This window comes from Lissotriton vulgaris, chromosome 2_2 (genome assembly GCF_964263255.1).
Source record: "Lissotriton vulgaris chromosome 2_2, aLisVul1.2, whole genome shotgun sequence".
Taxonomy (NCBI): domain Eukaryota; kingdom Metazoa; phylum Chordata; class Amphibia; order Caudata; family Salamandridae; genus Lissotriton; species Lissotriton vulgaris.
In genome coordinates this window covers 5,318,679-5,333,727 of record NC_141688.1, presented here as the reverse complement: position 1 = coordinate 5,333,727, position 15,049 = coordinate 5,318,679, and positions in this window count along the sequence as shown.

The following is a 15,049-nucleotide window of genomic DNA, read 5'->3' as shown; positions in this document are numbered from 1 at the left end:
CACCTCCTGTCCTGTAGTAGTTCAGTCAGTGTTTTGGGCAGTAGATCCTCACATAATGATGCACTTCTCTGGAACGAGCTTTTCGGCCCACACCGTATTTGCAAATAAGGGTCTGTTTATGATCTATGGAGTTATTATTGCCCCAGATAAATACTGATAGGGTATGTTATTTATCAGGTATGATAAATAACTCCTATTATGAGTCCATGAGGAATAACAAGCAGATTTTGGTCTTTAACATACCAGCATCCGCAGCCGTATAGTAAATACTGTATGTTTTTTCTCCAATTAATTAGGTTACAACGCCTACCATTAACAGCATTACAACGCATGCTTTTACAATGTCGTTTTTACAACACAAGTACCATTACATAACATATTTTTACCACACATACCATTACAACGCAAAAATATGTTAATACATTAAATGATGTATTACAACGCATGCTAGTACAATGCATACTATTACAACACTTTTTTAACAAAAAATTGTATAATAAACCCCTGGGACTGGATGCAGGGAAAGTAGGGGTTTTGGGTGGGGTAGTGTATTAAAATGTGGGTATTTCAAATGAATAGCTGAGTATTAAAATGAATACTTGGGCATTAAAATTAATACTCATGTTTTCAAATTATATTAGAAATATTATACTAACAATAGTTTTGATATGCAAAAAAGGTTTTTAGAACGGTTACTATTTTAATACACAATATTTTAATAAAAAGTACTGAACATTAATTTTATTACAGAAGTACCAAAATTAACACTCAATTATTTTTTTCATGATCATTAAAACAAAAAAACTTTAAATATACTTCTAGTATATATAATGCAAATATAATAAACACATATTCGAAAATTAATAAAACTCTATAAGTAGGCTTTCAATGGCGGTTTAGGATCCTTCCGCCATCTTAATGAGCCCTATATTTTCAATTGAAATAACGTACAACACAATAGAACGTATAAAAGGAGCCTTTACCATTTTAAAAACAGTGGTTACCTGACTACCTAACACACCACACCAGTTTGCTGCCAGAGAATTTAAGCCATCAAACTGAGCCATCTAGAATACCAAGTAAGTAAAAGCTATATAAAATGTAAAATATTTGCAAACTAATCCAAACCGAATATAATAAAATAACCCAATTAAATATCTTTCAGTTTTTTCGAAAAATTGTCAAGCTTCAATAAAGCAGATTAAAAATCACAGTCTCCCAAATACATATAAAGTGAGTGAACATAACTATATACATTTCAATTTTTTTTAAATAAATGTAACATATATTAACATTAAAAAACAGTACAATTCATTTACATTTTTAAATTAATAATAGTACTCTAACATGTGCTTGCCTCAGAAAAATGAATTATAATTGTGAATGCAAAAATACTATTCCAACTACAAAAAGGGAGCTAACCTCGTACAAAAAAAATTAGATATTGACGGGAGCAGAATTACTATTCCTACTTCAAAGGGTGCTTAACTCAGAGAAAATGCTGAATAGTCGAGAGTGTAAAATTATTGTTCCTAATCAGAAGGATGCTTGCCTCAGGAAAAGTGTTGGATACTAGTAGTAACTTCAATGCTTGGATCCAAAGCTCCCTTGACTTAGTCCTCCCTAAGGAGCCCATTTACAAGAAAGACAGACAGAAAACAGCCCCATGGTCTTCCCCCAAATTGAGGGAGTTAAAGCAATTATGTCGGCGACTGGAAAGAAGTTGGAGACAGAATTTCTCAGAGACTAGGAAAGTGGAATACAGGAAAGCAATCAGGCTATATAAATCAGAAATCAAAATCGCCTAAACCACATTTTATAAGGAAAAAATAAGTACTGCTGCAAACTCACCCAAGGAGATTTTTCGCATTGCTAAATCACTTATCACCCTACCTCAAAAACCTTTAGTAACTGAAGGAGCGCTTACACTGTGTAATAATTTGGCAATCTTTTTTCACCAAAAGATCCAAAATATCTATACGTCCTTTCCTAACACAACACCTGAGCCCATGGTGACCGCGACAAATAGCTCTAACGTCATTTCCAAAAGCTCGTTAGAGCAATTTCCCCTCTAGATGGGGTTTTACTGGATTTGATCATCACAAGAGTAACCTCAGGCTCTCCATTGGACCCTGCCCCCCGCAACACCTGACTTCAGTCATTAATGCCATTCGCTACGTTATCCTTGATACTCTGAATTCCTCCATCACCTCTGGTATGGTACCCACAGCTTGGAAATATGCGATGGTTAGGGCACTTCTGAAGAAACCCAGTTTGGACTAATCCAATCTGGCAAAGTTTCGCCCAATTTCCCTCCTGCCTTGGCTGAGTAAGCTGGTTGAGAAGCACATCAACACCATATTGGTTGACTATTTGGAATCTAATGGGCTATTGCATGCCTCTCAAACAGGCTTTCGTCCTCAGCATGGGATGGAAAAAGCCTTATTAGTAGTAACAGACGAGGCAAGAAGGTTACTGGACCAAGGAGGAACATCGGCAATCATCCTCCTGGATCTCAGTGCCGCGTTTGACACTGTTAACCATAACATCTTAGCCCATCGACTTAAAAGCATGGGAGTGTCAGGCCCGGCACTGACTTGGTTCCAGTCCTTCCTAAGCAACCGCTTCTTCCAAGTCTTATAAGGAGATGTGGTGTCCTCCTGGTTGACTCTCAGCTGTGGGGTTCCTCAGGGCTCTGCCCTGAGCCCCTCGCTTTTTAACATCTACATGAGTCCCCTGGCGGAGATTGTCCATCCATTCGGCGTTAAGATCATCACCTATGCAGACGACACTCAGTTAGTGGTAGCATTGAATCACTCTGAGGGGTCGTCTAGCACCCTAGGTCCTTGCCTAGAGGCGGTGGCCGAGTGGATGGAACTCTCCTGTCTCAAGCTCAATGGGGACATAACAGAGATTATGTTCCTGGGCAACCACCCGTCCTCCATCCCGTGGCTGGTATGCCTGGGCCCTGCTCCACCTCCAAAGTCACAAATTAAAAGCTTTGGCATGTGGCTGGACAGCTCTCTTGATTTTAACCACCAGGGCACAAAGCTTTCATCCACGTGTTATGGACTGATGAGAATGTTGTGGAAAATCATCCCTCCCCCTTCCAGGTGAGAAGATTATGGTACAGGCCCTTATTCTCTCTCGCCATGATTATGGGAAACGGCACAGCACTGAGACTGCCCTCATTGCTGCCACCGACGACATCAGGACCCTGCTGGACAACAGCGAGACCGCAGCACTGATCCTCCTAGACCTCTGTGCCGCCTTCAACACCGTCTGCCACCGCACACTACGCGCACGCCTCCATGCCGCTGGGATCCGAGACAAGGCTCTGGATTTGACCACCTCCTTTCTCTCCTGCAGAACCCAGAGCGTCCGCCTCCCCCGATTTGGTTCCGAAGCCTCCGAGATCATCTGCGGTGTACCCCAGGGATCCTCCATCAGCCCGACCCTGTTAAACATCTACATGGCCCCGCTCGCACACGTAGCCCGACAACACAACCTCAGCATAATCTCCTATGCCAAGGACACTCAGCTGATCCTCTCCCTCACCAAGGACCCCATCACCGCCAAAGCCAACCTCCACGAAGGAATGAAGGCCGTCGCCGACTAGATGAAGACCAGCCGTCTGAAACTGGCCTCGGACAAGACGGAGGTTATCATCCTCGGCTTCAACCCTTCAGCCTGGGACAGCTCCTGGTGGCCGACAGAACTGGGGGCAGCCCCGACACCCACCGACCATGCACGCAACCTGGGAATCATCCTCGACTCAACGCTCTCAATGACCTAGCAAGTTAACACTGTTTCCTCCTACTGCTTCAACACCCTCAGCATGCTCCGCAAGATCTACAGATGGATCCCAACAGATACAAGAATGACAGTCACCCTTGCCCTCGTCAGCAGCAGACTCGACTACGGAAACACCCTCTACATGGAAGCCCCGCCCAAGCTCAACAAACGACTACAACGCATCCAAAACGCCTTGGCATGACTAATCCTCAACGTACCACGCCATGGCCACATCACCCCCGACCTGAGAAACCTGCACTGGCTCCCCGTCAAATGTAAATGTAAATGTAAATGTATAGGCATTTATATAGCGCACTACTTACCCGTAGGGTCCCAAGGCGCTTCGACCGCTGCGAAACCCTTCCTGGCTTCCCTGAGAGATGGTCCCTTAATGGGTATCTCCAGGGTGAGACCAGGCATCCCCGGCGGTCTGGTGGGGCCGTTAGTGAAGATGAGGCAAGCTAATGCCCAGAGTTGCCGAGTGTGATCGCTGATCAGAGTGGGCACCGAGGCGAGAGAATTATCGAGTCCGCTGACCCTGGTCCAGAAACCTGCCGCGCCGGGAATCGAACCCTGGTCCCGGGCCGTCCTCTGCTCTCGGGTCTGCCGCCTCTAACCAGTGAGCCACACTACTTCAACAAGAGGATATCCTTCAAGCTCCTCACCCACGTACACTAGGCACTCCACAAGACCGGTCCAGCCTGCCTCAACAGACGGCTCTCTTTCTAAATGCCCAACTGCCAGCTACGCTCCGCCGACCTCTCACTCGCCATCATCCTGCACATCCGAAGAACAACCACCGATGGGAGATCCTTCTCCCACCTCGCCGCCAAGACATTGAACACCCTCCCGCTGAGCCTACGACAGACCCAAGACCTGCTGACCTTCAGGAGGATACTCAAGACCTGGCTGTACGATCAGTAGCGACTACCCCCCCCCCCCCCACAGCACCTTGAGACCCTCACGGGTATGTAGTGCGCTGTACAAATGATTGATTGATCTTGAAAAATGGTAATTCGCACATCTAAAATCCAATGGTGTTTTCCTCATATGAGTGAGGGGCCGTTGCACCCCTGTTTATTTGCCCCATGTTAAATCACGGTTAATGTGTTCAATTTTCTTTTACCTGTAGTGCACAAAGAAGCATAACCCGGGCAAAGCTTCTCTTTTCAGCAGAGTGAGGCAAAGGGGTAGTGGGACTGGGAGTTTGAGTAATTGACAGGTCAGGTGTCTGGCTTCCTTGGAGTGAAGTTGGCATGTCGGGTTAGACGGGTGCCTTGCTCTGCCCAGCCCGACATGCGCACTTGATCTCTTGCATATATTCACAATGTAGGGAGCCTCAGGGATTGCTGCTGCAACCCCCAAGTATCCTTTGGAGCATTAACAGAGTCTGACCAAGCCAATCCTTGCGCTGCTTTAATGCTGTTTCCAAACATTAACAGCAAGGGAGACGCACTTAGAAAGGCTCGGGAGTCATTGGGGCGGGACTGAGGGCTGAGCCAATGGTCACAATCACAAGGATGCACACTTGCAGGAGTTCGCAAGTGTTCTTTGCTGGCTCTGACTGACAGTCTAGGCCAGCACCACCAACCGGTGAGTAAATATGTGTGCATGTATTAAATAACTTTGGTACAGTGGCACCGCCAGCTTTGATCAGAGAAGCTGGTCAAGCGGTTTTTAAAGTTGTATTCCTTTCTGCGCTGCTGCGCATGCACTGCCCTTAACCAACATGATAATACTGTGAGCAGACAGTACTTGGTGATACTGTACAGGGCCTTGAGTTGTGATATAGTGAGTACAGAGCTCCTCGTGATACTGTGAGCACACGATGCCTGGTGACACTGGTGCTGCAAGCACATAGGGGCAGATTTATGTTAACTGGCGCATCACGAGGGATGCGCCAGTTAACGTGCGCCACAGTGCGCCACAGCTACGCCACCCATGGTGCGCCGCATTTATAATGCGGCGCACCATGGTGCAAAAACGGCACAGATGCGTGACGCATCTGTGCCGGAAATGTGCCGCATTGCTGGAGTTGCGTCGCAAGCGCGACGCAGCTCCAGCAAGGCTCGGGGGGTGCCCCATTCTACTAATGCTGCATCAAGACCTACGCCTGCTTCAAGCAGGCACAGGCTTCTGACGCAGCATTGCCCTGAATGTGATTGAGTGAAATCTCATAGATTTCACTCAGCCACTTTCAGGAGGCGTTCCTGCGCAGGAACGCCCCCCCTGCGCAGGAACGCCTCCTTATGGCGCAGTGCTTTACAACGTGACGCATCTCCTAGATGCGTCACGTTGTAAATAGGGCGCATTGTTTGCGCCGCAGTTGCGTCAAATAAAGTGACGCAATTGCGGCGCAAAGAGGCGCAACAGCCTCATAAATCTGCCCCATAGTGTCTGGTAGTGAGACTGCAGCACATAGTGCCTGTCTGGGGATACTGTAAGCCATGGTTCATGGTAAACAGTTCCTCGTGATGCTGTGAGCACAACGTATCAGATGGTACTGTGAGCACACAGTTATTGCTGCTACTGAACCAGGCGTTTGTGTACTATGCTACAGTACCTAGTGATACTGTGAGTATGCAGTACCTCCGTGATACTGTGAGCAGGGTGCCTGGTGATGCTATTATCCGGGACGAGGGCTCAGCGAGTTGATTGCCAGAGGCATTCTGCGATTTATCAGATGATCCGAAACCCCACTGCCCCTGCCACGACACCACTTGCTGTTATTGTTTCTAATTAAAAACAGTAACCAGCATGTTGTCAGCATTATGAATATAAAATAGTATTGGTTCTTCTCGCGCCCTCAGGCGACGCCAGCAAATGGAGTCTGTTTTAAAGTCACGGATCTATGGAAGAGATAAGGGGAGGAAAGTGGGGAAAAGGATGAGAGGTGGCCATGAGGAAGCTTGAGGAGAGGAAAGGAAGAAAAATGGAGCAAAAAGGACAGTGTAAGATGTGAGAAGAAGGAAGAACAAAAGAGGGGAGGAGGAGAGATAGTGCCTGCTGATCTTTTGTGACAGACAGCAATAAGAGCTAAGGAAGAGACAACTGCGAAAAGTAAGGGAGGCAACAGAGGTCGGAGTGAGGGAAGCATCAGCGTGAGAGGGAAGGAAGGGGCAGTGGTGAGAGGGGAAGCGACGCTGGTGAGAGGGAAGGAAGCAACAGCAGTAAAGGGAAAGGGAAGTGACGGCACCGAGAAGGAGAGACAGTGGTGAAAGTGAAGGACGTGCCAACAGTGGAAGGAAAGCACAGATGCAGGTCCGACTGAAAATCACCAGAAAATAATGTTTCTTCATTTATTTTACCCTTATAAGAAACCTTTAATAACTCACTCTGGCTCAGGCTTTTATGAGCTATAGCCAGTGTAGCTAATCTTCACTCCAAGCAGAGCCATAGACACTCCTGAGTCCAGATTACTGGGTTTGCCCTCATGATTTTTTACATGCTATTGGGGTGACTGGTGAAGTATTCTGAGGACTGGTTGGTCCATAGGCAGGCTCATGGCACATTGCCATTTATGTTCTTTGCTAGCGTTGTGTCTAAGCTGTACTTGAAAAAAACCTGTATTTTTCCTGAAAACAAGCTGTCTGACCGTTCACCATCTCAGGGGCGCCTGCACACTCTTTACCCTCAGATGCCTCTTATAGATGGCAATAATGAACAAACATAAAATAATGCAGGTGTACACACCATTTTCTTCTACGCCCACTACCCCAACATCAGCAATCTGGAGTAAAAAACAAACACTAATATTTAGTTTGAGAACGTACGTACCATGATGTGCACCCACAGTGAGTCACTGCAGGAAGCCGTTTTCTGCTCCCATATATGCTAATTAAGGCACCAGTGGTAGTTTCCTCAATAAAGGGGCTCCGTTACCATTGCGCAGTGGCCCACTCATTATCTAATTAATATGTTCAAGTACGTCTAACTGCAGTCTCAGCATAGGTCATGTTAACTTTCCACACACTTTTCTGAAACACATGTACATCAGCAGCACGCCAAACAAACAGTTAAGAAGACGGTGACAGCTTCATTACATGATTTGCATTGTGGGTGCTGCCCTTACACTACAGAAATAATATTGCAGACGAGGCACGCAGCCACCTTATGTTAGACCTGGCATCCCTGAAGTGGTTTCCCCTGTCTTTTTGCCTCTACCTCCTATATGTTTGATGCTACGCTGGATTTCGTTTTTGCTGTTTTAGACGCTTGGGGCACGTTGCCACTGTTGAACAGTGTCAAAGTGCAAGTGCTCCCTGTATAAATTATTATGGTGATTGGTTATCTATGATTGGCATATGTGTCTTCCCAGTAGATCCCTAGTAAAGTGCACTTAAGTGTGCCAGGGCAGGTAAGTCAAATGCTACTAGTGGGCCTGTAGCACTAATTGTGCCACCCACCTAAGTAGCCCTAAAAGAGATGTCTCAGGCCTGCCACAGCAGTGCCTGCGCGAAGTTGCTAACTGCCATCTTGACCTGAAAAGTGCACCCACTTGCCAGGCCCTACCTCTCCCTTTCTATGCACATAGAAGGCCCAAGGTACCACCCTGGGCAGGGTTCAGTGTATGTGGAAGGTAGGACATGTACTGATGTGTGTACTATGTCCTGATGGTGGAATACTGCCAATTTCGTTTTTCACTATTGAGAAGCCATCTTGCCCATAGATAGAATAGGGAATACTGTGTACTATGTGCACCTGCATATCTTCCCATAGGAGTGATATAGCCCATTGTAGTCTGGTAACCCTGAACACAGAATTTAATAACACTTATTTTAGTATGTTTTTTTTTTTTAATTCTGTGTTTGAAAATAGCACTTTTTGAAAGTGGCTATTTTCTTGTTCAACCTTACTGTGTGCCTCTGCCTGGTTGTGGATTAACTGTCTGGTTTGAGAGTGACAGGGGCTAGGGTGGCTCCAGGAGTCCGGGTGAGTCGTTACTGGGCTGAATACACCAATCTGCATTTGGAGTGCTGGGAGGAGTAGCACCTTTGGCCTGAATAGGGCTGTGGCTGCCTTCCACAATGCTGGCTCTACCACCTGCCATGCATCTGAAGACCCTGGCCCACCCTCACAAAGGAAGTTTTGCACTGGCAGAGTGCACCCAGACCTGGGTCCAGGACCCCTAACACATGAAGAACAAAGACTTTTGGAGTATAAAAGTAAGAGGTGAAACCCCAGTAAAATTAGACTACTTCTACAATCAAGAGGAATCTCTGCCAAAGAATACCAGCTGAAGAGACTGAGAAGGAAGACTGCCCTTGCTGTGTGTTCTAGGGCTGACCTGCAGTTTGCTGTTTCCACTGAGGAAGAGAAAAAGGGACTTTGCTTTGTGCTGTGTCCCCATCCTGCTTGCAAAAAGAACTGTGTTATGTGCTGTGTTCTGAAGCAAAACTTATCCAAGGGCCTGAGGAGCTGGCCTCCTGTTGTGGGAACTCAGGCATATCAAAGTTTCCCAGGTCGTCTTTTGCCAAGATCGTCTTTTGCCCAGCCCCAACAGGTGCTTACTTGCAGTTGTTGACCCCTGTAAAGCCTGCTGTGCTGTGGAACATCGTGACCAGCGTGGGGCCAACAGTGTAGACACCGAAGAGCAACATGTGCCTGTGTGGGACCGAGAGCTACAGAGAAGCCGCTGCAACAAGCCAAATCGAGGCTGGGCTGCAATCCCCAGATGGGAGGTGTTGCTTAGCAACCGGGACTCCCCCACCAAAGTCACGCCATGAGGAGCAGGGGCTGCCCAGCAGGACGTCAGCCCGGGTCGAAGGAGAGTTGCGACTGAGTGCGGTAAAGAAGTCCCGTCCTCGCCGGAGAAGTGCCGCCAAATGAAAAGGGCTCCCATTGGAGAATCTCCCAATGTGAACCCAGCGCAAGATCTGCCTCCGGGTAAATACGCTACCAGCCGCACTATTGTCTGTGTTTAGCCGGCGGGATTGGCAGTGACTGTGCGGGCATGCTCCAAGCCTGCGAGGCCGCTACCCAACATGGGGGGCCTCTGGGTCAACTACTGGGGCCAGGCTGGGACTGCATAAGCGTGGTCCCTAGGAACAGAGGGCTCACTCTGTTCTTGAATAAACCAGACCCTGCCCATATCGGCACAGCAGACAAACTGTGGTACCAGGGCCCGTTTATAGACGCTTGTGGAGCATAGAGGCCATTTAGGGGGCACATGGTGTGACCACTACTGCTCTCAGAGCCACAGCAAAAAGGGAAGGTCTGTGGTTATCCAACCAGGCAGTGCAGGCACCTGAAAGGAGCATTGCTAGTAGTGCTGTAGGGGGATACTGTATCTGCAAACGTTTTCTTTTTTTCCCCTTATTTAATCCTGAGACTGAACTGGTGATCCCACAAAGTTTGCCCAAGAACTTACAGACCTGCCAGTTTATGTATTATCAGGAACACCACCAGAAGAACATTCAGAGTAGAGCCTAAATAGTGTATGTTGGAGTTTTGTCATTTTTTGTCTTGCCTAAATTTATATAAAGATATCTATTTTTTATGAATACTGGTTTGGTGTCCATTTGTTGTGTTTCACTGTGTCACTGTGGGTGTTGGTGCAAATACTTTACACATTGCCTTGCGGATAAGCCTGTCTTCTCGTGCCTAGCTACCAAGGGGGGAGCAGGGGTTATCTACAGTGTGTTTCCCCCTTACCCTTACTAGAAGTAAGGGTCCCTATTTGGTCAAGAGTACCAACCTCTGCCAACTAGAGACCCCCATTTCTAACACCTTATAAATCAGTTCACTCAATATCTCAGGCAAGAACACATCGGAGCAGTGTTTCATTCCTGATCACCCATCCTTTGAACCGAGCCACACCAGAAGCACTACGCATTTATGCTGTAATTGAGTTTCTCACAGTGTGTGCCAGTCAGTCAAAAATGTGTTCAGTATACATGCCCATCCAATCCTTGGCCTCTCTGCAGAGAGTAAAGGGCAGTGGTCATGTACTCCTGTTGTAATTGTGATTCTGTGCAAATTTGTGATGGCACTCCGTCATGGGGGTGCACAGTCTTCAAAATATTAGCAAGGCAAAAGTAAATGCAAATGCAGTGTTTGCTCGCTCATCCCTAATTTTTGCACCTCACCACTTTCAAATGTCATTAGCCACCACTGCCAAAATCCCAAATCTAAATGTAGGTGGATGTAAAAATACCCAATCTCCTATTTTCAAAACAGAAATCTGTTTCTTTAAATCATATTATAAAATACATCTAATCGCGAAGACGATAAATATATATATTGTATTTAAAACCCATTGTAAAACTAAAAATGCATACCTTTCTAAAAACTATTGTTTAGTAAAGTTTTTAATGTATATATTGGTAATAACTTCATTAAACAAAAATTGTTTCAAAAAAACGAGACCCGACATGGGCCTACTACTGTAACCTGTAATGGAGTTGGTAAAATAGTTGGTTAACACACAACAAAAATACTTAAACACATGTTCTACATCTATCTATCTCCCTCCTTTCTCCTTACAATAAACATTGCCACTACACTATGTATTTTAATCCTTTAAATTTGTCTTACGTTAACGGAGCTCTTCCATGCATCTGTTCTGTACCGCAACGATACCTGTAATGATGAAACATACGTTTACACGGCGAGGTCATCTCTTTCTGTGAAATTGAAAATAAGACATTTTCTCACATTGGCTTCAGTGGAAAAGCATGAGAAAAATTTATGAAAATGTGTTATAAAATGTAAATGTACATAATAAATTGCTAATTTATTTTTGTAAAATATTTATTTTTATATACAATTTTTTGAGCATTTTTTTATAATTTATATTTATTATTATAGAATATTAAAATATTATTGAAGTTATGGCAATAATGCATTACTTGTCTGGTATTTTTTCCTTCATATTTTTTATAACATAATAATATAAAACATGCAAAATAATTTTTTTATTATTAAGTCATTATGATTTAATTTTATAAATGTTTTAGTAATTTATTTATATGAATATATTATAATACCACATAGTAATATTATTGTATATCAACAGTTATAATTAAAATTACAAAAAAAAATACTCTACTACTTATTTTTCTACCTGAGTATTAATGTGCATGTAGTAAACATTAGTGTATATATATATATATATATATATATATATATATATATATATATATATATATATCCATACCACTGCTTCTTCTCCACAGAAAACAAGCATGGACACAGCTCCGGATACCAAACAGGGGATTTATTGAGCACAGCACAACCAGTCCTCACAGTCCGTGAAACGCTTGTGGCAGACGCGTTTCTAGCCGGATTTTGGCCGTCATCAGTGCCGGTCTCACAGGCTGGTGGCAATCTCCTTAGACTCAGAGACCCCTCCCTTAAGGTAGTCTCTCGGCTCCTCCTCCTTCGCGCTGGTGTGGTTGAAGATCAGGACGAAGTGCATGCTGGGCGCTGTGGTCCAACTTGGTCCAAACATACAGTGAAGCGGACTCAAAACACCAAGTGATGCCCCAAATTCATGGCGCTGGGCACAGCACTCGCAGACAATGTCCTGATAGAATCGTCCCGCTCTACCTCTGCTGGTATCCTTATCAGGCAGCATACATACTGCCTACTCTCTCCCCTCACTGCAATAACCGCCAGCTGGCAATACCTTGTCGTTTGGGGGGGCGCCGCAATTTAGCACTGTTAGTACTCACACCAAGGAATAGCTGAATAACTGCGGAGCACCTGAACGAGAGGGTGTGTCCATTAAGCCGGCATCAGCAAACCGGCATTATAGATCCATACCACTGCTTCTTCTCCACAGAAAACAAGCATGGACACAGCTCCGGATACCAAACAGGGGATTTATTGAGCACAGCACAACCAGTCCTCACAGTCCGTGAAACGCTTGTGGCAGACGCGTTTCTAGCCGGATTTTGGCCGTCATCAGTGCCGGTCTCACAGGCTGGTGGCAATCTCCTTAGACTCAGAGACCCCTCCCTTAAGGTAGTCTCTCGGCTCCTCCTCCTTCGCGCTGGTGTGGTTGAAGATCAGGACGAAGTGCATGCTGGGCGCTGTGGTCCAACTTGGTCCAAACATACAGTGAAGCGGACTCAAAACACCAAGTGATGCCCCAAATTCATGGCGCTGGGCACAGCACTCGCAGACAATGTCCTGATAGAATCGTCCCGCTCTACCTCTGCTGGTATCCTTATCAGGCAGCATACATACTGCCTACTCTCTCCCCTCACTGCAATAACCGCCAGCTGGCAATACCTTGTCGTTTGGGGGGGCGCCGCAATTTAGCACTGTTAGTACTCACACCAAGGAATAGCTGAATAACTGCGGAGCACCTGAACGAGAGGGTGTGTCCATTAAGCCGGCATCAGCAAACCGGCATTATAGATCCATACCACTGCTTCTTCTCCACAGAAAACAAGCATGGACACAGCTCCGGATACCAAACAGGGGATTTATTGAGCACAGCACAACCAGTCCTCACAGTCCGTGAAACGCTTGTGGCAGACGCGTTTTTAACAATATATTTACTCGCAGTGTCAAAATGGCGGTCAACACTTCCTGATTTCCTTCGAATCGAACGTTAACAGACGTCACGCAGCAAAAAAACGAAAAAAAAAAACGCTCATGCGCAGCCGCTGGAAGACAAGTATCAACATATATGAGCATCCTCAGCCACCCTCAGAAAACATAGGGGGTCAGGATACGTCTCCCGTACCCCCTTATACCCATTTCTCACATTGTTTTTCCTCCATCTTGTAATTTAATTAAAACGAAACACAAAATGGCGAATTCCCGTTTCGCGTCCCGATTCGCTACCCGGTTCGCGAACCGGAAAGCCCTTCTTCCGCAAAAAAACAATTTTTTTTAATTTGCCCCACGGGACCCTTTAATAACCCCAACATCATTCCTAGGGGGTCAAAAAGGGTCTACCTTGCCCCCTTTCATTAAATTCCTCCTTCGTTTTTCTCCTCTTCTTGTCTCTCTATCCTACCGAGAGACAAGATGGCGGCCGCACCGGACTGTTTAGAATGTTGACAGACACCGGAGAGCCAATCAGCTTCGCTTCGCAAAGCTCCGTTATGCGAAAAGTTCGCGATTTGGAGCGATACCCGGGACGCTGTTACAGATATATCTGTTTTTTAAAACGTTAATTTCTCAAAATCCACTGGAGCACATATATTGAGACCCAGCAAAGGCACATCGGGCTAACAGTCCCTACAATTTTCTCAAGTTTCGTGCAAATCCATTCAGCCGTTTGAGCTAAAAGTGAGGCCAAACGCCCTATGGAAAACTCAATGTTAAAAACGTGTTTTGGGACCCCCCTTTTTTCTCGGCCCCCCCTTGACGAAACACCCCCAAATTTTAAGGGGCTGCTCAGAAACAAAATGTGCCATTTTCTTGAAAATTTCAGCCAATTCCGTCCACAAACGCCAAAGTTATTAGACATAGAATTTTCAAAAGTCCCATAGAGAAAAAATCCTATATATATATAGCCGGATTCCTGTCCTTCTCCCCTGCGCCGGCGCACAAACAGCAACCGTGCTCAACGCAAACACCCTTGCATCATGTTGCAATGGTGCCTGGTTACAGGGATGATTGTTTTTGTGCAGGATGGGACACCTTCCCTCACCAAAACAATATTTGATGGCATTTTCCTCTTTCTTTGTGTGCTGGAGAATGCAGCACACATACAAAGAGGAAAAAGAAAACCAAGGAGAAATAATATTATTTATCCGCGTTGCGCCACTCTTACGCCTCCCCTGGGGAGGCAGAGGATTCTGACGCATTCCCAGCTTTACGAAACGTTGTAAGTCTGGGATTGTGTCATGTTCCATGGATGCTGCTTGGGAAAACCCTCAACACCCATGGAACACCCTGTGTACTGCGTGAAGGGGGCCCATATTAACAAGTACATGAAAGTCACACAGGGTGACTTCATTGTGCTGCCGGTGCATGAAAAAAAGTGAAGCACCGGGTGCGCAATGGGCTTGTAAATGAATCCATAAGTGTTTTGACCAAGAGGGGCAGTTGTGGTAGGGCTTGGGGAAGGATGTTACAGAGTTACAGTGTGGATGCATCCTTGGTCTTGGTATAGACACGAGGCACATATCTCACTGCCTCTGTGCATCACAGTGGTGATGCATGCCCCTACTGGAGGCACCTGCTGTTGCAACTGCTTTTATCAGGTATGGGAAGAAGGGAAGACCAATCTTGTTTCTTTGTAGAAAACCCTGTTCTTTGGGACTCTGGCACGCGTGTTCCATTAATTTCC